This window comes from Varanus komodoensis, unplaced genomic scaffold, assembly GCF_004798865.1.
Source record: "Varanus komodoensis strain SLA01 unplaced genomic scaffold, ASM479886v1 scaffold1, whole genome shotgun sequence".
NCBI classification, from domain to species: Eukaryota; Metazoa; Chordata; class Lepidosauria; order Squamata; family Varanidae; genus Varanus; species Varanus komodoensis.
Window position 1 is genome coordinate 26,714,637 of NW_025335268.1, and position 25,650 is coordinate 26,740,286.

A 25,650-nucleotide genomic window follows, 5' to 3' on the forward strand; every position below is an offset into this window, starting at 1 on the left:
TATGATAACAGCAGATGACCATGTGCCTCTATGCTTGTGATGTGGGGCTTAACAGGTGGGTAGTCAAAGTGGATACTGAGGGCCCTTGCAGTTGCACAGAGGCTTGGGGAACGATCCCATGGCCCCTTGACGTTGGCCGAGGAGCCATGCGATCACTCGGATCCCCACCTTTGATGTCAGAGACGGTACTCGAACCCCAGAACTGGAACTGGTGCTCCAACCCCTTCCTTACTGGCATGGAAAAAAACACATGGGTTGCTCTCCAAGAATGGGAAAGCAGCTTTGGAGAGGGGTTAAACAGAGTGTTGGGGGGTGGCAGCGGCAGGGGAGGAGAGCAGAGAAGCCAGCTTACAAGAGATCCTGATGCTGCTCCAGCCGCCTTCCTCCTCCTCTGAAGCTCCCCAGGCAGACAGCTGAAAATGGCAGTCTGAGTGGGAGTGAGGATTGCCTCTGTCCTTCCTCCTGCTCTGCACTGGATGCCTGTAATTCTCTACGGTCAGGGGCTTACAGCCACATTGTTTATATTGCACCCGTTATATTTCCATGCATACTCCTAATACATTTGCCCCGGATGAGAATTAGACTGACCCTAACAGCTGATTTTTACTCAAGTCTCTGGTGGCAGAAGTTATCCACTGGCGGTACCTAGCAGGAATATTTTTTCACTTTGATTCATGGTTGCATTGATCTTGCCCATGTATATTCATTTGTTCAGGTCAGTATGAACCAGTGATCTGAACACAAAAAAGCCATCACACTCTGAAATACGTTCTCCTTGTTTCATGCTCCACATTTAACACATATTCATCCAAACTACAGCAGCTGGTTTAATTATCCTGCTAGTGGTTACTGCATTCCTTTTGATCCAGACCAGAATTTAAGAGTGCTCTGTTCAAGCTGTGGGCCAGAAAATCAGAACAACTTTCCATCAGCTACTTATTTTCCCTCTGCTTCAAACCTCCATCTATAAAACTAGGGCAACACTATGGTTTTGTGCAAGAGTGTTACACGAATAAATTCATTAATGCATATGAAGTGCTCAGAAGCATAATGCCAGTCATTAGCAGCATAGAAAAGTCCCTGAATTAATACACTGATTACTCACAAATATAATTTGGGTTTTCAGGGATGCAAATTTCATTCAATTGTTGTTCTTATTATTCTGATTTTAGCAAGCTGACTATCCCTCAGCCCACCCTCCCACCCCCCACCCTAGCTACACAGAATTGAAAACAGAATGAAAGTTAATTCTTAGCAAACCCTTGGATTAAATCCTTAGCAATAAGCCTCATCAAACTCTTACAAAGCAAACTACATGCTGTTTCTAATTTAAGGAGACAGTTGAGAGGTTTCCTTTTCTAATCACAGCTTTCTTTTAAAACATATATTCTAGTGTGAGAACTGATTTTCAGAAATACACCCAGGACTGGAGTGCTCCCTCTCACAAAGCAGAAGCTGGTTTGAGTGCAGCCAACATTTCATTGATTGGATTGTTGATATTTTTATATTAGGTCATTAGAGAATCCAGGATTCATAAACTTCTACAAATTTCTATCCCGTTTGAAGGTTACAAGCAGAGGCTGTGTTACGGGGCTGAGCCCTGGATCCTGCCCTTGATGCCCCAAATCTCTGGGAGGCCCCCTGCCCCTCCCCAGTGTCCACTGGCCTATCTGAAATAAAGGACCAGGGGCCTCATGATCCCTGTTGTATTAGATCCCCCTGGATTTGCCGGTTTTTGCCACATGTGCTTCACCTCCTACTGTCCCCGTGCTTCACTCATTCTGTCTGAGTTTGTTTAATGAAGTCATAGGCCCCCTTGCCTCCTATCCATACATTTCTTTTTACAAATAGGGTATTCATAGGATACAGCATCCTGCAAGGACCTCCACCCACACAGACATTAGAACATACGTACGTCAGCAGATCCACATGGTACTTTTTATGGTCTTTTTTGTCCTGCGGGCCTGAGCCCCAGATCTTTTGGGTGCTAGAACCTCCAGTGATCTCCACCATGCCTCAAGCCCTGCATTTCCTCTGGATGTCTGTCTTCCACAGCCTACCTTTACTCTAAGGGAGTGGGAGGGAAGGAGGCTGGGACACTGATAGGAAATAGGTGCAGCTCCACCGCCCTAGGTCCTCCCCGTCCCAGCCCCAGCTGCAAGCTCCAGGGGCAGCTAGCATGGTTCTTCCTGTGCCAGCTGGGAGGGGGCAGGGCAGGAGCCTCTCCTTTGCAGTGAGCGGAGTCAGTCACCACCCTCGGCTGGTACCTCAAAGTCAGCAGAGCTGGGATTCCAAAGAAGGGGACCTGGAGACAGAGGAGATGGGAGCTTGGAGGAAAAGGCAGAGGCAAAGGCCTTGGAAGAGTCCCCAAGGTCACTGCCCGCAGGTTCCCAAGCTGACCAGGAGAGTGGGGATGTCTGGGAATGGATGGGAGGAGTCAAAGAAGAGGAGGAGGAAGCGCCGTTGCCCTGAGCCCATGACAAGGCATCGGGAAAGGCAGACTGCCCAGCGAGAGGCCTTGCACCCCCTGGCCCTTCAACAGCGGGAGCCGCCCTGTGGGTGGAGGCCCAGAGTCAATGAAGGCAAAGCGTTCTGGGGAGAAGCCCTTAGTCAGGTCCAACTATCACTCTTGACGCATGTGGAGGCATAGCTTCCAGCTGACTAGAGGGCTTCTTTTTGTCTTGTAACTGTGAAGCACCAATAAAGGTCTGCTCTGCAAAGGGACTGTCTGGTGTTTTGGAGCCGAAGGGCAAGAGGGGAAGAACTGGGCTCATGACAGCCTTTGGAGTCCAGGCACTGAGGTTGGAGGGCTTGGTGCATGGCCTCCAAAAAATCTCCCAGGTAAGGTTGGGAGGCCATAGACGGAATCCTACCTCTGCCAGAAGTGCCAGAATGGAAGACTGGATATATAGATAAAAGACTGGCAGGCAGGCAAGCACATTTGATTGACCACAATGCTGACAAGCCTACATGTTCCTAAGTTACAAAATGGAGTTCAGATTATGGCCTTACTTTGTTCTGTCAGCCTGGGGCAGGGCATCTACAATTGTTTTCAAGAGAGTTGAAGGTGTCGTAGTGCAAACATTTTCCCTATTTATTTTTTATGGTCGTCATCTTTGGTCAAGGGATTCATCAGGCTCTTGAAGCATTAGGAAGGCCATTTTCCACAGACGGTCCTGGTGGACACTGGGACCAATACATAAGACCAAAAGCTAATGGGAAGTCTTTGTAGTTTCACAGACTGGGTTGAATAAGCTTCCATTAGGTCACTTTGCAAACATGTTCATACACTCATTGCAAAATGCAACCTGCCCTTTTCACACCACTTTATGAAACCAGTCAAGTGTAAGTATGCAAGACTCACACTGGATTGGGATAAGAGTCTTGTCATGTAGGGCTGGCAGGCAGGGGAATCTCCATGACAACACGACAAGTCAGGGAGGGAGCATTTGTCTGGCTGCCTGGGCCACAGGGACCTATTCCCCGTTCCCTCAGTTCATAAGATGAGCAATGTGCGACGGAGTGCACAGGCTCTTTGCAATTGTTTCGTGACCTGGTTAGGGGCCAGTTAGGGGCCGCTCAGACAAGATGGCAGCCTGTGTGGGGTGACTTCCAGACTGGTGCACAACCCCTCTTTCATATGCTGAAGGGCCTGTGCTAGAGGCCTGAGGGATGGACTGCATGTGGAAGAACTTCTCTGGGGGTTCCTTCCAGAGCAGACTAGGCAGAAGCAAAAACGGGTGAGACAAAACTACCACCACCTTTTTGCTCAAAACTCTTATTTTCAGTATCCAACCCTTGGGGGAGGCGAGAGGGTAGTGTTAGGAGAAGGGGAACACTGGAGGCCTGTATTTGGTCCCTGTGCCTGAAGTTCTGCATGTTGCTGCAGTGGGTGTTATTGCAGGTGAAGTATTCAGCTAAAAGAAAAAGAGATATGTAGATGATACCAAGGAGGAACAGTTTTGTTAACTGGACAAAAAAGTTTCAGTGTGAAGTGGCTTGCACTCAAGTCTCTGTTTGGTTTACCCTATTTTTGATGCCAGGTAGAGACCATTCATAATTCCTATACCCCAGGAATGGGCTGTCCACATCCAAAGCAATGTGGTAAGTCAACGATTTCAGCAATCAGTTCAAAGTGGTCCTGCAGTAGATATTATAATATAGAGACTATTTGTCATGTTTTAGTTCTCCTTTCTTTCTTTCTTTCTTTCTTTCTTTCTTTCTTTCTTTCTTTCTTTCTTCCCTCTTTTTGGCCTGCTGATTTTTGAAACTGAGCACTAAACCAATTCATCTCCCCCGCACCCCTTGCCGCCCCTGTCTTTGCCTGGAGGGTGAAAAATTACATAAAGTCTGTGTCATCATACTTGTTAGAACAGCGGGTAAACAGCGAGAGACAAAAGATAAAGCCAGCTCTCCTGTTGGTTGTCTCATGTGACAGATGAGTCAGGAGCCTTTGGTCAGCCTGATATGCAAAAGGCAAAATACTGGGCTGGATTTAAACAGAGGGAAATGGTGATGGAATGACATCCACACACCGAACTTAAGGGTAGAAAGGCGATGCCTGCAAGCAAATAAAATAGGTAAAAGCTTGGGTTGCTGGGCTTTGGAGACACTGAAATTCTCAGTTTTCATACATTTCAGCTCAACAGATTGTTGCATGCCGCAGAATATATTGTCAATTTTGGCACCACTTTGGGAAATAAACATTCTGACATTATTATTGCTGAGCAGGCCAAACACAGATTTGTGCTCTTTGGGTTTCAGTAATATAAAAATATTGTTCCATGTCATACATTTTTCCCTGTTTCCTTGTCAAGTGGCTGTTCAATGTTTTATAATACCAGTACAAGTGTCTTTTCTTCCCTGGATATAGGTCAGGTTCTCAGACAAAACCAGAGCAAGATACAGTGTCATTATACCTACAATGCATTCTGCAAAACAGGAGTTGGTGAAGTAATCCTTTTACCTGAGTCCCTTTATACAAGTGAAGAAGAAAAACATCCTTCTCTGCCCTGGGGGCCTCAGATGTGCTGGATACTACTCTTACCATCCCCAGCCACCCCTCCATCTGGAATTAGAGCATTGATTTTCAACAAATGAATCTGCAGGCCTTTTTGGGAAGACTTCTAAAAACATTTTGAAGTCTATATCAGTGTGGTGCCCATGTCTACACTTTGCTCAGGGAACATCAGCCAGTCTGAGTGGGCAACAGGAAGGAGAGGATAGGGTCAGCTGCAATAGTTTCTTTCATAGGATCGGCAGACTTACGTGTATGCCTGGAGGCAACACTTCTGTACTGGGAACCAACAGATGACATGCACACATGCCATGGGAGCTACTGGGTACAATATCCCCTGTAAAAAATCTTGTACCAAGGCCATACTGGACAGAGGAATGGCCAGTGGTGTTGTGAATTTTGAAGGGAAGGTGCTCAGCAGGAGAGACCTCACAGCTTCACTTCTCAGGAAGCTGTGCTGATCCATATCAACAAACCTCTTCTAGGACTTTTCATCTTCACCAGGAGAGGTCGTTTTGTAGAGTCAGTGGGTCTTTTTTGCCATTCAGGACCAAGTCATCCCCAAATGTGTTGCATTACAAGGCACAATATTGCGATACTTTGCATCAGCATCAGTCTCATATCCCAGCTTTTTTCCTCTTTCAAGGAAAGTGGCTTACATAGTCCTCCTGTTTTCCATTGTATCTTCACAGCAACCATGTAAGATAGACTAGTATGAAAACAGTGCCTGACCCAAAGTCATCTAGCAAACTTCATGGTTGAGTGGAGATTAGGATTCCGATCTCCTCAGTCCCAGCCAAACACTCAATGCACACTGAGTTTTGATCTGTCCTTCTGTCTGTCTGTCTAGCTAGCTAGCTATCATGTATTGCTGCTAGAAAAATTCATTTGGTTCCCAGCTACTAAGAGAATAACAGCTAAGCCCGGGGAATTCTGGGAATTCTGAGGACTTTGTGCAGCAGATGTCCATGGTAGTAGAAAAAGCTCCAGTGCTTTGGCCCTGCCCTGGCTTTATTACACTACTGGAAGCTGTGGAACCAACACATCCCGTAAGGACACCCTTGGGAAAAGGTTTCTGGTAGGATGAGTGCCCTCTGTCCCTGACTTGCCTGACTGCGCAGATGCAGCGAGCAGGAGGCGGCCCCTGGCAGTGTGCGCAAGCCCTGTGCACTGGGGAGTGTGGACACATGCACAGCGAGGGACGGGAGAGAGGTGGAAGTGTGCGTGGGTGTGCCCCTTGCATGCTGGCACAGAGCAGGGCAGCACGGGGGTGCTCCTGTAGGGCTCCTCTGGAGCAGTTGCTTCACTGAGGAGCAGAAAGGAAGAGAAAAGAGAAAAGGTGAGGGAGGGAGGGAGAGGCAGAAAGCCTGGCAGAGGCAGTGCACCCTGGGACTGATTTTACAGGTGCAGGGGCTGATGGGACACATGCCACCATTTTGGGGAAAGATGGAGAAGCAGTGAATGCATGAAAGCCATGTGTTTTCCTGATCCCAGGACATAAGCTGAGATACCATGCTGCATGGTATCCATGAAGCAGTCTTTAGCATTATGTGTGAATGCAGCCAATGTCTTACTTTCAGTTTAAATCATCTGACCTTGGCTTCTGTTTGAGCCTGTGAGCCATGGACCCCCAAGATTCCTGGCTGATTCTGTTTTTGGCCTGCATTTCTACTTTTGAGTGACATCCTGAATTTTAACCTTTTGATCACACCTCTTTCTGGAAAACCTCTGCATAGCTGGCAAAACTGCTTCTGACCATCTGTCTGTGGATCTGACTTTTCTATTTTATTTGTCCCTGTTTGGGCCTAACAAAGCGCCTGGCTAGCTCAGAACAGGGCACTTTGCTATGAAAGGCCTGCATCGCTCCATGTTGCACCTGGGTAGCGTACAGCCCATGCAGACCTTGGCTGTGGTACCTAAACCCCTAAATCACTCTCTTCTCACAGACCTACTGGTTAGCTGTTTGGTGGAGCAGGTTTGAAATGGAGAAGAGGTACAGCACCTTCCTGTGTACCTTCTTCCCAATCCGAATCATGCTCCTTCACGTGCTGGACAGAGCTATAAATCAAGGGTTGTCGTGTGGGAACCTGTGTGCCAGTTTCACACCCTTTTCTGTTTTTGAACTGAATGCACGCCCAGGTTGATTATACATGCACTAAGGTGGCGACTCTGCCAAAGCAGTGCCAGAGTACTGCGAATATTGGATGGTCCTGCCAGGCAGCCACAACTTTTCAGCCCCTTAATAAAAAGTTGTGCAGTAGCCTGGTTAACGCTACTTGGAAAAACATTTGTTTCTGTCAAGACTGGAAGAATATAGACAGGGTTTTGAAATTCCATGTCATTCACAGAAATTCACAGGACCTTGCTCTAGAACAGCTTGCCTCCTGGGATTTCAGATGGCTAGAAAAATAACTTGTGAGCGATTTCCTTTCAACATTCAACAGCATCTGTTACAGTTCTTTTACCAGGTTTGCACGACTGGGAACTTGCCATGCATTGTGGTCTCTTAAGTTCCTGATATCTCCCCTGTCCCTCATTTCATCTTTTTAGAATGGGAAATGATAGGTAGTTGCAGGGAAGAGGGGGAAGGCTGGACTGGGACCATGGCCCCCAAAACAGAAGGTTCTGCAGCCTTGTTCTAGAGATACATGAATGATGCACTGTATTCACATCTGATAATCACAACAAGATCATCTTGCAATAAGTAATAGTGATATCACAAGTTTCTTGCAATGCTTTTTGCTCCATCTCTCAGCAGTCTATGATCTGGAAAGGCATCGCAAGGGATTTTTTGAACGTCAGTTTTTGAAGGGCGAAATTAATCCTCAAAGAGTTATGCTTCATTTTCTGCACGATTAACAATGAATTACTAGTGTTTCGCATTTCCTGAAGTGCGGCCAGCCAGGTGCATGATAACACAATGTGAAATCCACTGAAAATGCAAGAGGCTAATAGCTTTACCTGGATGAGAATTGGTCACTAGACAGGTATTAATATTTCTATTCTTAGAAAAAGAGGCATGACCTAAGCAGAGGCTGTGAACATCAAATCAATACCTTAAGGTTGTAAACCTGGACAAGTCCCAATGAGTTCAGTAGGCCTTACTCCAAGGCCTAAGGCTGCAATCCTATATACACTTGGGAGCAAGTGTATATAGGAGTTACTTCTGAGTAGGCATCCTTAGGATTGTACAGTAAATCCAATTCCTTCAACAGATGCGTAAGAATGAGATAGATTTCAAACTAAGAAGTGCTCCAGGAAACTGTATTTATTTTAATTGTTTATTTAATATTTGTATTCTACTCCACAGTCAGGCAGATTTCAGAGATGTGAATGGCAGAAACTAGAAGCAGATAAAATAACAAAAAAATACATTTAAACAAAGTAACATTAAAGTCACAGCTGGTTAGCACAAAAGGCTTCCTGGAACAGGAATGTCTTCAGCAGGTGCCAAAACTACACCAACTTAGGGTCTGCCTGACTTCCCAGGGCAGAGAATTCCATAGAAATGGGGCCACCATGCCAAAGTCCCTTCTCCTGGCGTACTCCATGTAGGCTATTGGTCAATATGAAACCTCCAGGAGAATATTATTCAGTCACCTCAGGCTGGTAAAAGGAGAAGGCACCTTTCAGGTATCCTGGCCTCAGATTGTTCAGGGCTTGGTGCAACAGTACTGGAAGTATAAATGAAGCTCATGGTGGAGTAGAGGGAACCCGCCTATCTTTGCCAAGAATCCAGTTTCCATAGGTATGATGTAATGTCCACACACTTTATGGAATTAAAAATCCTATTTATATATGCTTAATTGGCTGATAAAGAGCACAGCTCTCTTGCAGCACTCATATGTTTCTATGGGATCTGTGGAGCAGAGGTCTATATGGATCACCTCTTACCCCATGAATCAGATCAGTCCATCTCCTATTCTGCTGCCCTTAACAGCACTCGGAACAATCCATCCCCAGTGAGTGAGCCCCCTTTGAGTTGTGAATGGCTTTTTCTGCTACTTTATCATGGTTATAACCTGGATTATAATCCTACCAGGGGGTTATTTCAACATGTTAGTTCGTGTGTGTGTGTGAATGCAATTATTTGTGCTACAATATTTGGACAGCCTATCTTAGATAACACAGCTGAGACAGTAGAAGGTAACAACGTACGTTTAAACTGATTTCCTTCCTCACAATAATGCACATGGTAGAGTTGTGCATCTTATTCTAGCGATTCCAAAATGCTGGTAAATGTCAGTGTGGCAAGTGCACAGATGATAATTGTATGTTGTCTAATCTTATCTTCTGTGTCCCCTCCAGTGGTTTCCTGCTGGTAAACCGCAGATGAGAGAGGCAGTGGTTAGGAAACTGGTTAGCAACATTGCACCTGCAATTAATGTCATGGCATTTTCTCTCAGAGGCTATTGGTAATTAAAACAAGTGGGGTTTGTGTGGGTTCTGGAAATGGGTTTCAGGGAATAGGAGCAGAATGTGTGATATGGAGTTAGAGGTGATTGAGGCATGAAGTGGTGGTGTTGCAGACTCTCTCTCATCATAAGCTGGATATTGTATGCATTCAGACATGCATGCATTCTATTTCATGTGGATCCATGCAGACCAAACAGGTTGGTTTCTAGGCAGTGTAAATGCATGTGTTTTCCTGATTTTTTTAAACTCTTCTTTCATTAATTCAACCCCTAGCATTTCTCCATCAGATGCCAGTGTGGTATAGTGGTTAAAGTGCTGGACTAAGATTCAGGAGATGTGGGTTTAAGTCCCCTCTCAGCCATGAAGGTAACAGGGTGACTTTGGGCCAGTCACTGGCTCTCAGCCTAGCCTACCTCACAGGGTTGTTGTTAGGTAAAATGGAGAGGAGGGGGATTATGTAAACTGCCTTGGGTTCCTTGTAAGAGCATAAAAGGTGGGATGTAAATTAAATGAGAAAACAATGTTTCTAGAACAGACTTTTCCTGCCTGGTTCCTCTGAGTGTATTGTGAGTCCTGGTGTCTACTTGAGAGCAAGATTAGGCAACTCTGCAGTTTAGCCTAATGCTTTCTAGCTGTACCTGGGTTACCTGTCCATATAAGCCTTCATTTGCTATGACAACATCCTTAATTGAGCTTCTGGTAACTTGAAGCTTGCTTCCTTGAGCTTGCGAACAGTGAGATTTATATCATGTCCTGTTTTTGACCGGTAGTACTGTACTTTAAAAAACAATGTGGTTTGTTTGTCTGCTGATTTTGCTAAATGGATTTGCCCCATGCTTGGTTTCAGGGCTGAGCCTGACCCAGCCATAACAATGCATGGAGGGGACCATAGCAGGAGGCTCTGGGCCACAGCAGGAATCATGACCCACCCTGTTGACAAAGATACATTCCTGCTCTTCAGCGACTTTCCTCGCGAGATAGTAAAGCATGATTCCCACGTATGTTCAGCTCCCAAGATTTACCCACCAGATAGCTCAACATTCCCCGGAAGATGTGAAATTCTACAGCAGTGGAAACAGGGCAAAGCAAACCTGGGAATTATAAAGAATCCAAGAAACATCAGAGAAGGGAAGGGTCAAGATAATCTCTGCAGAGCTTATCTGGGAGAACCTTCCAAAGGCAGTGGGGTGGGTGGCTACTAAGAAGGCCTTTCGCCATCCCAGTTGTGAATTGCTTTCCTGGAGAAGCTCTTCCAGAGCCTCTGTTTGTACTGTTTGGTGTCAGACAAAGACCTTATTTTCCCTGGCATGTGAGACTTTCAGATGCTGTTGTTTTCAATCTTGTTCAGTATTTTAAATCACTGCAGTGTTGCTAGGTTTTATTTGGCTATTAATGTTTATTTTATGGGGTAGTCTTAAACTTTTATATTATGCTGCATTTTGTGGCTTTCACTGCTGTGAACTGCCCAAAGAGTTTCAGCTATGGGTGGTACAGAAATGTAATAAAGACAAATCTCTTTTGGAATGATAAACAGCTCAGCAACAGCTTCTTTGAGGGACTGTTTTCACCCATACTATCCTGCCTGTATTTTAAGATCTGCTTCTGCATCCTTCTCAAATGTCTGCCATTAAGATCACTGTGGGCCTTCCTGATGGTGGCCTCAAAACTTTGTAGGTCTGTTCCTGTTAACTTGCACCTTTCCCCTTCTGTACAGATATTCAGATTGAGCATGAAGACTCTTCAATGCGACCTTTAATCTGAGTGTAATTAGCCTGTTTTATGATACAGGCTAATTACACTCTCTATGTGCCCTATACTTATAAGGACAATTTATCTTTATACTTTGCCATTCCTCTTGATGTGTGAAAGCATAGACCTAAAAGCACTTTAAATATAAATACTGCTCTAGTAGCCTCATCTGGAGTTGAAGACATTACAGCAAAGATAAAATAGAAAAGTTCCACTGAGAACGAGAACTTCAATTGATCTACTTATGAGTAAGCATTAATGTTGTATACTTCGAGTTTATAGGTTTGTAGGGATGGCTTCTCTGTGGAATAATGTTCACTTGAAGAAGAATAGTTTTAGCCATTTAGCAGGTGCAGATCTTGAATTTCAAGGGTGGTGAATTTCAAGTCCAGAGCATTCTGGTGCTGCATTATCACTCCTCCAATAACTGCATATAAATAACTAATCAAATTTCAGGGAATATGCAATTTATGAATGCTGTCCCAATGCATTTAGTCTCTTGTATGCAGCTCCCTGGAGCAACTAATGTAACCTAGCTACTCCCCGGGTAGGTTTTTATAATATAATATCCATTGCTTTGTTGGGCCTATTCTTTAAAAAAGGAAATGTCCATGACTTTTGACTTTGGTTCAAAATGATGGATACCTATAGAAAGCAAGTCTAATTGAACTGAATATACTTCTGACTATATTTCTCTGGAATAAGTTTCCTTACTTGTTTAAAACAAGACATGTGGACATCATAGTCTGGGAATGTGATCTGGATTGAAAATGCATTTGGCTTATTTCCATGATCAGATCTTTCAAGGACCTGATCAGGGTCTAGATGTTATTAGGAAATGAACTTGGTGAAGGGCACAAGGAGGTCAGAATAGTGTAAAGGACACCTCTACAGTCCCTCATGGGAATCTGTGGTGGGCAACATGCCAGTGGGGGTGGGACCAAAGCCAGTAACAGCAGGGCCTGCACAAACGTGGCTGGGGTCGTCTCTCTCACCCAGTCCCAGCTCCAGCTTGGGCAAGGCATCCGCAGTGGGTCTGACATTGTCATCAACTGTTGCCATTGGCACCACTTGCTTGCCATACAGGAAAGGTGGTGATGGCATCCACTGCTCCTCCTCACCAGCATCAATGTTTGAACCAAAGCAAGAGGCAGGGGACTCAACAGGTTTCCTGTCTTGCTCCTTCTCTTCACCACTGCAGGTTCTTCTCCACTGGCCCTTGCTGGGGTGTGGATGTTTGGCCAGTGCCTGCCTATGCCAGTCCTTGACACTGGTTCTACTACCCTCCTTTCCTCTCCTCCCACCTTCCTTCCCAGCTAGTAGGCTGCCAGGGAAGGATAGATCACTCTTACCAGTGGTTGGAACAGCTTGCTTGCAGTATGCATTGGAAATTAGACCATGGGATACAGGTTGCATCCTTGGGCTCAGTTAGAATAACTCCTAAATAGGTAATTACAGGATTGCTGCCTGGGGATAAACCCACTTGGGAGTAAGCACCATGTAACTCCACTAGTCTTACTTCCATGAATAGGATTGCATTTTTCAAAGTCTAAAGGAAAGTGACATCTACAAGGCAAGGGATGGGAAGAAGAAGGCATTTTATTGGGGGTTAGAAAAATAGCCAGTTGAGTTGAGAGATGGAATCAAGGAGGAAACGTGTAATGGAATATTGGATCCAGGGGCCTCTCAAAAGCAGCAGTAATTCCATGGGTGGGAAAAGCAAGCTGTTTTGCTGAGCCAGCAGAATTGCTACCTTACACTGCCTCAGATGTGCACTAAGAGCATTGGGGCAACTAGAATGCAGACCATGGCCCTCGAACAACCTCCCACAGCATGGAAAGTACAAAAGCCAGGCCCTGATGGTGGTGTTACATTTTAAGTGAGTAGCTGCAATTTTGCATTTTCAAGCATCTTTAAAAGCTGGATTGGCAAACAAGTTGTTGAAGTAGTTCTAAATACATCAGGAATGCAGAAAGAGCATTATAATGTGATGTACATGTAAGCTACTTCCTGTCTTTCTACATTCAAAGATTTACAAAGATGCATTTGCAACATTTTAATAGCATTTTGCTGATGAGGAAGAGAAGGAATGGAGAAGCGGCTTTAAAGCATAACACAGTGATCGGAGGGTAAGTGGGGGTGACCATTGTGTCTACCATCTGCCTGACTGACCCCATTGCTGCCTCCTGCTCTCCTGGATCGCCCTCATCCTCATCGCTCTTTTCCCCGTTGGCCCTCCAGATTGGAAGGGAGAAGGCGGAGAGCAGGAGAGAGTGAGAAAGTCCAGCCCACCTGCTGGTTGGGGCTGGGCTTCCCCCAAGAGCGATGCTTCTTCCGTGGGTGGCGTGCAGGGCAGTGCCCTTGGGTGATGCAGAAGGGCACTGCCCGTTCGGCACTCATTCAGTGCTGGTTCAACATGGCTTTGGATGCCAGGTCCTTTAGTGGAATCACTATAGCAACTTATTGCTTTATTATTTTTTTAATAATGTACTGCTGATCTTACTGCATTTTATTATAAACTACCCAGACAGCCCTCTGGACTATGTGTTGGTATTTAAACGTTAAACATAAATAATATAGTTCACAACTGCAGTCATATACATGTTCTTCCTGAAGGGCTACCATAAGATAATGAAATTACTGTCTAAAAATCACCTAGCTAGACTATAAAAAGTAGCGTAACTATTGTTTCATATTTACTAGAAGATCCCTGGGTAGCTTTCTATGCCAGCATGGCTAAAAAGATGCAGTAAGAATAATCTCAAATGACTATAGCTATCTGACATTTACCTCAGTCTGAAGGCAGCAGCTTTAGAAATTAAAGTTGGTGATGTAGGATCCCTGCAGAAAATCAACTCCATATTTAAAACCAGTGGGATTACTGAATAAAAGTGGCTGGCGTTAGGTCCAGTATTGCTTGTGACAGGCAGAGCAGCATGTCATGCTTCGCAGAGAGGTAACGCCTCTCCAGATGAGTTCTCATACGAAAGCAACCAATGTTGCAAAAAACGTTTCAGCTAATCTGAAATGTGAGAGGCAAGGTGAAGGGCAGTGGCCAAGAAGGGCTACATCTGCAGATGTTTATGTTAAACACAAGCACTGGTGAGCTTCACTTTGGAAAGCAGTACTGTAAACCATAACAGCGAATATTCGCAGAGGACACCTAGTGGTGGAGAACCAGAACACATTATTCCTGAAGAATGCACATTATCTAAACTGCACAATACAATTCTATCTAATGCGAAAAATGAAATTGTACAGATACTGATGCTCAGTTGTTCTGGATAAAATATGCTAACAGACATATCTTAAAATTATACTGCTCTTTATTTTGTTGCAATCGATGATAAGGATGCAGGCTAGATGGGGGATCGCCCTGCGTACTCAGTGCTGTAATGCATTCATCCGTTATTTCTAGGCCTTGAAACACACTCAGAATGCTTGATGGGCACAATTTGGGACACTGTATGCTGAATGCAGCACAAGAAGAAATATAGGTGTGCATCAGTGATTCTGTATGGAGAATCGTTAAAAGGTAAAAGCAATATGGATTCCCCCCCCCCAGGGGAGAATTCACACGTCTGTCCAGCAGACAAAATGGAAATTTGTTTTGTTTTAAAAGCATGTGTTCTGCCTTTCTGTTTCAGTTATTTACTCATCGACACTTGCCAAATATTTTTATAAAAATTAAAATACATTGAGACCATACATCAAGGAAATAGCATGCATGATGGCTTTTCAGTGCCATGATTTTAGTGTGCTAATAGTGTGCAGGTATGTGCCCTGCATCTGTTTGTTCAACATGCATCCTCCCACACAAACTTTTGCAAAGCAGATGAAGGTATGGCTTTGAACTGAGTTTATAAGGAAGCCTACATTCAGATTACACTCATTTGGGCTTAGATATCGAATGCCTCAACAAAGGAGGACCTTAATCTAACAATTTATTCATTTATTACAAAAAGTACAAGTGTCTAGTATTCCATATACTTGTATGCAAATTAAATACAACTTCAATGTTTCAATACATGTATGTACAAGTTCAGGCAAGACACTTAGGACACTTTTTGATGGATTTAATAAAAACAGATGAGAAATGCAATCAGACTGTGTGATGGATTAAAATGAAGATGAAAATGGGGTTGCTCGCATGTGCTGAAACAGTTCTGAGCATGTAGCATTTTCACTGTGTCTGCACATCCCCTTTGAGTAAGGTTACTGGTAAAGGTGGATTTCACAAGACAGTTGAATTCCTGTAAATGTTGCTTCTTTCCCACTGTACTGAAAACCAGGGTTCTTGGATGGGTAATCTCCATGGCCAGTGAAAAAGCAAGCCATACTTGCATGTGATGGAATGAAGGCTGGGCGGGATTTGCAATGAAATCAGATTTGGGAAGCTGCTGTTTGAGCAGAGGAGCTACAGATGTTTTAATTTGCTCTGGATTTTCCCAGCTGCTCACCCCTTGCTTCCACATGACTATTGATGTCAATAGGCATCTTTAACTTGGGTGGGGCAGGGAGGAAAGGAAGATGCTTGGGATGATTCTGTGCTTTAAAAACAGCTGACGGAGAAAGGGCATAGAAGTGCTTCTTCCTTTTATCATTCCTCTGCTTAGAACTGTCTTGGCTGGAGGCAGCTTTCAATTGCAAAAAGCCAGAACCACTAGGTTCCTTTATCTGCTGGCACGGTTATGATTAAAAGAGCAGAGGCCAGGAGTGCCTTTGTAAGATTGAACGATGCCTTGTTCAGGCCTGGACTCGTGCAGTTGCTTTTTTGTGAGACATCTTTCAACTAACTGCTAAATAGTCCTAAAGCCCACTTGAAATGTATCTACTAAATCTTGGTCGATGAATTCCAAGTGGGCTTTAAGACCATTTATTATGGCCAGCAGCCCCCTCAAATTCTTTTCTTCCAAAGGGGCTGAAGAAGTGAAGCCAAGAGAAAGATTGCCTTGTGCCATCACTGTTTTACTAATTGCACTTTATTCATTTCAAGACTGAAGTCAAAGGTTAGGCATAAAGGGGAATAGCCTAGCAGATTCAATTAAATATCCTTCTAGAGTGACTTCCATCATAGCTTCTTTTCTCTGGAGCTCACCTGGTTGATTTGAGGGTGTAATATTGTTTCCCAGTACATTAAAAAGTGATGTAAGTTCATGTTTTCTGAACATGTCATTAAATCCAAAAACATGCATTCTTTCAAAGCATTCTTTCTCATGCTGGGGTGCACTACTTTAAATTTCAAGAGGAATAATAGGACTGAGGAACGGCCATTGTTCACTCAGGTCTTTGCTGTTGGACACTGCAATGTCCAGGCTGCAATCCTATGCACACTTACTTGGGAGTAAGCTCCACTGAACTCAGTGGGGTTTACTTCTCAGTAAGTGTACATTTGATTCAGAGTTGCATCAGTTTCCTTTATTCCAGGATGTCCTTCTTTTATGTGTGCACACATGAGATAAAAAGGTACTTAATTCCACCAGAATTTACTGAGAGTATATTCTGTCTATTCCATTAATTTCCTTTCTAGCAATTTTTCTACATCCCTTTATCAGTTGGGAGACCTGGTTAAATCATGCAACAATTTTAATATGCTGGATGTTTTAATTAGAAATCATGTAAATGTTGACAAAAATTGACATATTTTAAAACTGAAAATCAGGAACATTGGCAGCTGCCTTACACTAAGTCAGATCCTTGGACCATCTAGCCCAGTATGAGATCCAATGCAGTGAAGTGGATAGGAGTGCAGGACTGGCACTCAGAAGTGACTCTGGATTAGTCACAGATCCTCAGCCCAACCTACCTCACAGGGTTGTTGTTGTGAGGATAAGGTTTGAGAGGAGAATTATGTAAGCTGCCTTGAATTCCTGTGAAGGAAAAGAAATAAACTTTTCCTGCTCTACATGGAGATGCCAGAGATCAAACTCGGCAGTTTAGGCATGCAAATGTGTTGCCATTCAGACACAGCTCCTCTCTCAGCCACTTACAGAATCAGTGATTATAGTCTTCTATCTGTCAGATAGCTAATTGCTCTTCTCTCCCTCCTTTGTGAGCGATGTGCTGTAAATAAAGTTCTGGTCTGTGGTGTAGTTCAGATGCTATGAACAGCTTTCAACACAAGGTATTTGTGGAAAATGTGGCATGTGCGTACACATCAGCTATGTCTAAAGAGCTATCATTGCCTAGTTTTCATCTCTGCTGTTTGTAGTGGTCATCCCAGAGGCTTCCACTACTTTAGCGGTTTGGAGATGGTTTGTGGGTTTTGGCACTCTTTTTAATAGTAGGATACCATATGAGCTAGCATAAACCTCTAAGCTAAACAGCATACAGCCTTAAACGTGAGCATAGCGTCTTATCTTGTAAGGAGAGTTGTCCAAGGACTTGAAACCCAGAATTCACTGGGGTTAAATATTCCGTGGAGTGTGCAGTCTCGCCGAGAAGAGCAGATGTGTCCGGAGTTTCAGATGCAGGCAAGTCACCTGAAGGTTTTCGACCGTCTTCCACAACCGCCCACACGACTCAACCCTGAAATGTCTCTTCTCGCCTCCCTCAATGTATGTCACCACCTGATCGTTGTCCCCCACACAGAAGAGAGAGGAGTTGGTAAGTTTCACGCCGGAGGCAAGAATTCCAGTGGGGCCGGAGAGGCACCGTGTGAATCGGTTCACCCTCTTCATTCCGGGCTTTTCCATTAGGCTCCTCCCACGGCGAAAGTTCCTCCAATGAGGTTGCCTCCAAAGGCAGAACTTTGGGAAGCCGCCCGGCCCACGCGCCGCCTGGGAAAGAAAAAGTGCAGCGGCGGCGCCTCTTTCTTCGGGATCCATAAGGCAGAAAAGACAATTATTGAAAAGAAAAGGCACAGCGCAGAAAGCGGGATCGGCCGATTGGTAGGCAGGGCGTTCCTTCCCGAAAGGCGTTGTCCAATGGAGTGTTAGGATGCCCCCGCAAAGGCGCGACCTCGGCTGGCCGAAGCCAATGAGGAGCGAGGGAGGCGTTGTCGCGCGTGTGTTGAGGGACACGGCGAGGCTCGCTCGCTCCCGCTCCCCCTCCCCCGCTTATCCGGAGCCGCGGCGGACCAAGCCACAGCTTGCCTGCGCTGGCAACCGCGCTGCCGGAGAAGAAGCGGTCGGCCGGGCGGGAGCGAGTCGCGCCCACGGCGCCCCCTCCCCTTCCTCCTGAGTCTCTGCGCTTGACACCCGCACCCCGCGGCTCTCATCCTGGACAGGACGCAGAGCCCTCGCTTCGGGGGCTGGTCGGACTGGAGGTATCGGGCAGAGGGGCCAATGGGGCTCTTCGGCGGAAAGCGGCAGCCCGGCTTCGCGGCTGCTCCCGCTGGGCTGTGAGAGGAGGTAAGGAGCAGGTTGCCGCCGCCATCGCTTCTGCCGGGTCTGGTGTCTGTTCTCAGGGAATGTGGGAATGTGAGGCGACGAGACTGGAGGCAGGAGAAGTGTGCCGGAGCCGGGCGTGAGTTCCGCGGCGCGCGAACTGAGGGAAAGCGGCTCTTCTGAGGCGGCAGCGGCTGAGTGACGTCCCCTCCCCCACCTTCCCCCAGGGGCCTTTTTGTGTGGGGAGACCCGGACTTGTTGGGCTTTTGTAGCTCGGGCGCGCAGTTTTCGGGAGAGGTTTCGCAAGCTTGAAGAACTCTTTGTCTCTCTCTCTCTCCCGTTCTCTCTATGTATGTGTGAAAAGGGAGATAGTGCGGGGGGGGGGTGGAGAAAAGGAAGGGGCGCCCTCTTTTTAATATTTCTCCCCTCAGGTTTCTGCTCGAGGTGGGGGAGCGGGAAGACATTGTCCTGCTTTTGCTAGGGACCAGCCCGCGCATCTGCCTGCCCCTTCTCGCCCTCACCCCGTGCACTTGATGGACCGGAGAAGCTTCCTAACATTCCTGTCGCCTTTTCCCCCCACCTTCCCACTCCTTCGTGGGAGAGTCAAGTTGGGAAGTCGGGGCGGTGGGGGTGTTTTGGCGCCGGGATGGGTGAAGAAGAGGCTGTGGTGGAGTTGCCTTGTTTGTCTCTGGGGGATCGGGGCGTTCACCCTCCGTGAGCGGAAAAATAGCAAAGGATTGGGGGGTGGCCGCGATGGGTAGGAGCTGGCCGCCTTCCAAGCGGAGAGTTCACCGCTCTTGAGTGCAGCCTTTCGCCTGCTGCTCTGCTCCTTATTCATTCTTTGGGCACAAATAAGAATCTGCAATACAAATTATTGCGTCAAGTCTTGCCCGCTGAGGAGTGGAGTAGGACATAGATCGCGTTTGGACCGCCGATATGGTTTCGAGGGGAGCCGTCATCAAACTTGGGAAAGAAGGCTAGTTTGCCGGCATGTGTGCTCGGGGAGTGCTTATTTGTATAAGCATGTATATATATCCCCCCCCCCTCCGCCGCCACGAGCATAGTTTAAGAGGGAAGAAATGGTAGAAGTCTTCTCCCCCTCCCCCCCGGGTGTGAGAAGGTATTTTTATATACCGGTTGGAACTGATAGAATAGGGTTTTTTGTCCGGTCCAAATTGCATGCATTCTCAACAGTAGAATTTTTATGTATAGGAAATAGTAAATGAAAATCCAACGCCTTTTCTTTTTTCCTCCCTCCCTTCTGCCCTTACCACCTTGTCATTTTTTCACACACTCTAAAGAATGATTATCTATTCATAAGCGCTTTCCCTTTGTTAATATAAATAAATAAATAAGCAATGTTTTGGCATAATGTGTTTCTATAGAACATTGTGAAACAAGGATAGTTTCACAAAATAATTTTACTTTTTAAAATTAATGCTTTCATTTGAAGAGTTTTATTCTGTTACCCAGGAGCTTCTTTTCTGCTTAGCTTTGACAATAAGACTGCTCTGAAGTTGCCAATTATTAGAACCACCTATTTAAAGATATAAAGTGAGATTTTAAACTAGCAGTATATATCAGAGAATATCTTTTGAGTACTTGCAGAATTGCTTTGGCTCTTTATGGTTGCCCTTTTGCAAAACGTGGTTTGAAAATATTTAGTTGTATTGTTGCAGTAAAGACTTGCTAACAAGCATGTTTCTGTAAATTCTTCTACCTAAGTGCATATCTCACTTCTAAATGTTAACGCTAGATGGCTTTCGTGTATCATTCAGGAAATACAGCACATTTGATCTGTCTTCAGATTTTACAAGGTTAGAACCTAGTTTCCATTATTATGAAATGCTGCTACCTTGATCTGTTTTATAGTAAATTAAACTAAGCCAAATTTAAGCTGTTTCTTCTTTGCATTTTGTCTTGATATTCTGCTTAAAGTACTATATTTGCATTTCTGTTTTGAATTTCTGAAGGTCTATGATAAATAAGTTCAGAGAAAATTTTAACCTATTTTTCATAAAGAGGACTGCATAATAAGTGACAGAACTTCATTTACCTTGAGATTGGTTCACATTCTCTTTGAACTAGTTTAACCTCTTTAATGTAAGCAAATAGATTCTCTCAGGCTTTGTCTCTGTAAGCTGTTTAGTGCATTTTTGTTTATGCTGGCAGGAATGATGAGAATAGGCAAGGTGGGAGTGGTAGGAGGTGAGGAAGTGTTTTCTCAGTTTGTGCTAGGTGACTGTATGCAAGTCAGCTCACAGGACACCTCTCTCTATTTATGTAAGCAAGTATGAAATAGAGATCAGTTCAAGATGTAATGTGGTTTGTATCTTACTTTTAGCCTAGCTTATACTTTGAACTTGGTAGATAATCATCCTTCTCTCTGAACATAAGTACCCCAAGATTGTCATTGTAGTAAACAGGATTAAAATACAGGGGCACTACATTTTGATTTAGGAATGGTCATGGGCTCAGCAATGCTAAAAGGTTCTCTGGAATGTTGCATATTATCTACATTGCTTTCTGAATGATTCTTGGTGGAAAACATGAGATGTGTGTTACTGTCTGACCAATTTGATGGACTCAGTTGTACAAGGTATTTAAATTTCAGTTAAGTTTCAATAAAGTCGTCTTATGCTTAATGTTCATATAAACTAAACAAGATCTCAGCAATGTCTTGAGTAATTGACTTTCTGACACTGTGACTCACACTTACACTGTTTAAGCTTGAAAAGGAGGGTGAGGAATGTGGTACTGCCATTTTTTCATTGATGCTCTTTTGCTAATATTTGATAGCTGTTAGCAGAGATGGTGTAAGCAGAGATGATTTGTACTTGATAGCTGGTGTAAGCAGAGATGATTTGTACTTGACCTAGTCTCAGACAGCCTAGTCATCCATTTCTTCTAAGATTCTCATCCTAAAAATATTTACTTGTAAGCAAGTCTTGTTGATTTCAATAGAGTTTCTTCCATAAGCTATAGCCCTAGCATATTTCCTGAAAATCAAGTCTTACTGATCTTAGGAAGAGTTACTTCTGAGTAAGTATGCATACAATTTGATTATACGGCTTTTTAGGCTAGACTTATAACTGAACTGACTAAATATTTATTATTTTATTGGCTTGTTTATGCAAACTATGTCTTAAGTTGTCTCTTTCCAGTAATACCATTTCTTGTTGATTGATACTTCTTAAACTTGGTGAACAGAGTTTGAAAGCAGGTTATCTGCCTTAAAACAATTGTAAAAATAAAATATATGAGATATAAATGATTGTTTTGGGGTTTGCTTCTTTTTCAACTTACTCAAATTGCCTCTTCTAATGGTAGCAATATTGACAGTTCAAGATGAAATTGTCTTAATGGATGTTATTTTGTCTATGTGGTTTGGTCTCCATTAAAGTCTACTTTTTGTATCTTAGAGTTGTCCATAGATCTGACAGGGATTTATAGTGCAATCTATCCACTTGGTGGAAAATGTCACAGCAATAAGTTGCATTTATTACATTTTATTCACAGAAACTTTGTTAAGTTGCAGTCCTAAACATATTTTCTTGAGCATAAGTTCCATTGCACTTGGTGGAATGTCTACAAGTAAGTAGACTTGTATAAGATTACATTGTTAATTTTGTACATTCATATTCATGCTGTTATGTCTGTGCACTCATTTTCTTTTATCTGATTTTGTAGTAATTGATTGGCAAGTTCTGTATTAGCAATTGGCTAATATCAGTTAAATATTTTTATTGAGGTATATCTTCAGCTTTACATAATGTATGGAAGAGACATGAAATGTCTTCCATGTGTTGAATTTTTACACAGTTTCCTTGGGGTAGACACCTTCTGTATTTTGTATAGTTTCGTCTGCATTGATGGCACTAAATAAGTAGCCAGTTAAATTCATCAACCAAACTTTTGAGCAACCAAAAACATGTTAGTATTGGCCAGCAGATGGTGGTGGTCTTGAAGTAGTTTTAAGAATTTCCATTAGAAGAGGCATTCTCTCTTCTCTCACACATAGTAGGGATAAAATGAAATACCTCTTCCACCTGCCTTTTCTGTTGATTTCTTTGACACATTTATGCATCATTTAAAAGCAAAAAGTACTTCCCACTTCATAAGTATTTTTACTCATATGAAAACTTAATTGATTGAAACCTTGTGACTAAATAAAGATGACAACACCCATTTTTACCAAAACATATGCTGTTTGATTTAATAAACAATCATATCTGCACATTGTAAATGACTGTGTTCTTCTGTAAATAACATTGCACTTCTGTACATGTCTTATGCAACAAGAACATTTAGTTTTAAAATGAGTGCTACTGACTGTTCTTTAACTTAATAAGCCAACAGCTCAAATGCAGCACCCAGTAGAGGATCTGCTGTGAAAGGTTTCCTCTTATCTCTTAACAGGAGTGGTTTTACAGGGGTAGGCAACTTTATTCCCTTTCTGATGATTTGGACTTCAGCTAGCATAAACCCAAATCAGCATGCGCTAAACAGGCATTATGGGAGTTGTGCTGTAAAACAGATAGAGGGGACCAGGTTTGCCTACCCATTGTTTAGAACAAATGTACAGGTTGGTTCTGTTGACACACAGTTCTTGTGACTGTTTGTGGTGAGCACAAGAGACAGTGGTGGCTCCATTACTGTGGAATTCCCTTCTCCTGGCCCCCAAAGTGTGTGTTTTTAAAGTAGGTTGTAAACACCTACAGTGCTGCTGGCAGGGGTGGACTGGGGCTCTGCCCCCTGAATGTTTTAGAGCTTTTTAAAATTACAATTTTGCCTTTAAAAAGCATGAAGATGGGATGAACTGCTCTCCTACTTTTTGATTCCCATTCACAGTTTTGGCTGACTGGACACCTGATTACCTTAGTTGCTTACAGTCCCTTTTATGACTCAATTTCTGTTTCCATTTATACGTCACCTACTACTCAAAGGTCTCTCAACTTTTTTTAGGTAATAACTTTTCAATAGTTGCTGCTTGTTTTACTGTTTTTAGATAGTATGCTTTTGTAGTTCTTATACTCCTTTTGTATTTTATAATACTAAATCATTTCAACTATGCTCACTGCTTAGGTTTTGATGGCTATAGTACTGACAGCATTTCTGTTACCAGGATATGAAAGAAGCAAGAGTTTCTATTTTTTATTGGCTTTCCTGGCCCTGCTGAAAACTGTAGTTGCCAGACTCTCTACTTGATGAACTCCCTTGTTCCTTTCTGAGCAAAAGAAAAGTAAAAAGAGAGGCTAGCAGTGAGACATCCTGGCTTGGGCACCACTGCCTGAAGTACCCTAAGCACCTTGAAGCAGAAGCATCTAACCCTTCTTTCAATTTGCTTTTCCTGGTCATGAACAGGAAAGACTGATGTGTTGGTTTGGATCTGCATTACTGAAGCTAACTTGTCCAGCTAGCTGCCACTCAATCCTCAGCCTCTCTCTCAACTTTGTATTCAGAAACTGTTCTGTAAGCTAGAAATTAGAGCAAGGCCTAGACGAGGTATAAAACTTGAAATCTTCATTCCACCTTTCAACTTCCTACTTGGAGGCTAATTTAATCACCAGATGATTGGTGTAAGCATTGATGTACTACATCTTAGTTTAAGGAAGTTATCTTTTTTTTCCTTTTTACTAAGTGGGGAAACAAATGTACTTCAGTGAAAGTTCTACTAAAATGTTATATTTCCAGAAGACTCATTGTGTTAGTATGATGTAGCAAAACCAGCAAATAGTCCTGTGGCAGATTAAAGATTAACATACTTATTTTGGCATAAGCTTTTGTGGGCACTATCCACTCCATCATTTGATTTAGTGGGTTCCAGTCCACAAAATGCTTATGGCATAATAAATTTACAGTATTCAAGGTGCTACAAGATTAAGTTTTAGAATTCAGGGATCAGTTATGGTGTACCTAAGGTTTACTTTTCCTGTAGTAGTGGTTAGTTCCTATTGATTCAAGGAGTTTATGCTTGCTGTGCTGTTCAAGTAAGTTTTGTTAATGGAGCAAAATAACGTTTTGTTTTACAAGCTGCTGTTTTATGAATGTTCTGAGTGTGTTTCCTATACCAATGCTGGAGCCTTTAAACGGAGTAAGACTGCAATATGCCTAGTGACCCAGCTATTCAATGGCTCTTACTTCTGAGTACATTGGCATAGGGTTGCACTTTAACCCTCTTCTGCAATCCATGATGAAGCTTCAATATTGTACTTTGTTTAAAAAAGGAGGAAATAAATTAATGATGGCAATGAAAGGTTATTTACCTATTGCCCTTCTATACTGCCCAACAGCTGAAATTCTGAGCAGAATCCTATCAGTATACTATTGCTATTAGTGCTAGACAAAACAAGAGCATGTTAACTGGTCTCTCAACTTAAGTGCTACAGGAAAAATATCTGTGCAAACATTCTAGTAAGCGTTAAGTTGTTGTCAGCTAAACAATAACATATGAAAAACAAATTTCCTCTAGTATTCCACTTAGATAATAAACACAGAAACCTTCCTATTCTCATAATTGAAGTTGCTGTGTAGTAAGACATGCATTCCAATATCTAAATCCTCTGAGCTAGAGAAGAATAAGGTTGCAGTGAATCTTCTAAGATGGTAGGTGGTAAGCACTTTGTACAGGCCAGTGAAATCACAATCTAAGGCTTAGTAAGTCTTAATTTGTACCCTTATTTCTAATTATGAATTGAATGTGGAAAAATAGAAAAGGTACAAAATTTAGCTGCCAAAGATACCAAATTTTGCTATTCAGTATCATATAATCTTAACATAATTTCTGGTGTCTTTCTCACCCAAAACAAGTTGGAATGGAAAAATACCCCTTTCTATTACTTTAGTGTATAGTCTTCACCCAGGTATTTCTGTAGTAACCTTTCTTGATAATAGTATTCCACTGGTGTTTGGTTGGTCAAAACAAATGTCACTCCATCTACAAGTAATAAATGTCCAAACCGTAGATGTTATAGAATCGGGTCTAGTTTCAAAGCACAACACAGCATGAGCTACATACCTAGGGACCCTAAAAATTGTACTGAGGAAAAGTAGCTGAAATCTTTCACCTCATGATTTATTCCTGGCATCCAAATAGCTACTCATATAGGAACTGTGTTATAATCCTGGCACCAGTAAAGC

At 43.4% G+C, this 25,650-nt stretch overlaps 1 protein-coding gene across 7 annotated transcripts in view; it reads left to right on the forward strand.

Annotated features, from left to right (window-relative positions):
* The first annotated feature begins 18,054 nt into the window (after window positions 1–18,054).
* The window catches only part of SIPA1L2 (signal induced proliferation associated 1 like 2), a 106,435-nt gene continuing 98,839 nt past the window's right edge, over window positions 18,055–25,650 (forward strand). For 3 of the 7 annotated variants that reach the window (XM_044420329.1, XM_044420355.1, XM_044420362.1), the window contains exon 1: window positions 18,240–18,534. The gene's annotated coding sequence lies outside the window, so the exon portion shown is untranslated. Of the gene's footprint in view, window positions 18,073–18,238; window positions 18,535–25,650 lie in introns of those variants that run through there. The other 4 variants (XM_044420370.1, XM_044420378.1, XM_044420345.1 and 1 more) reach the window with 3 other exon arrangements.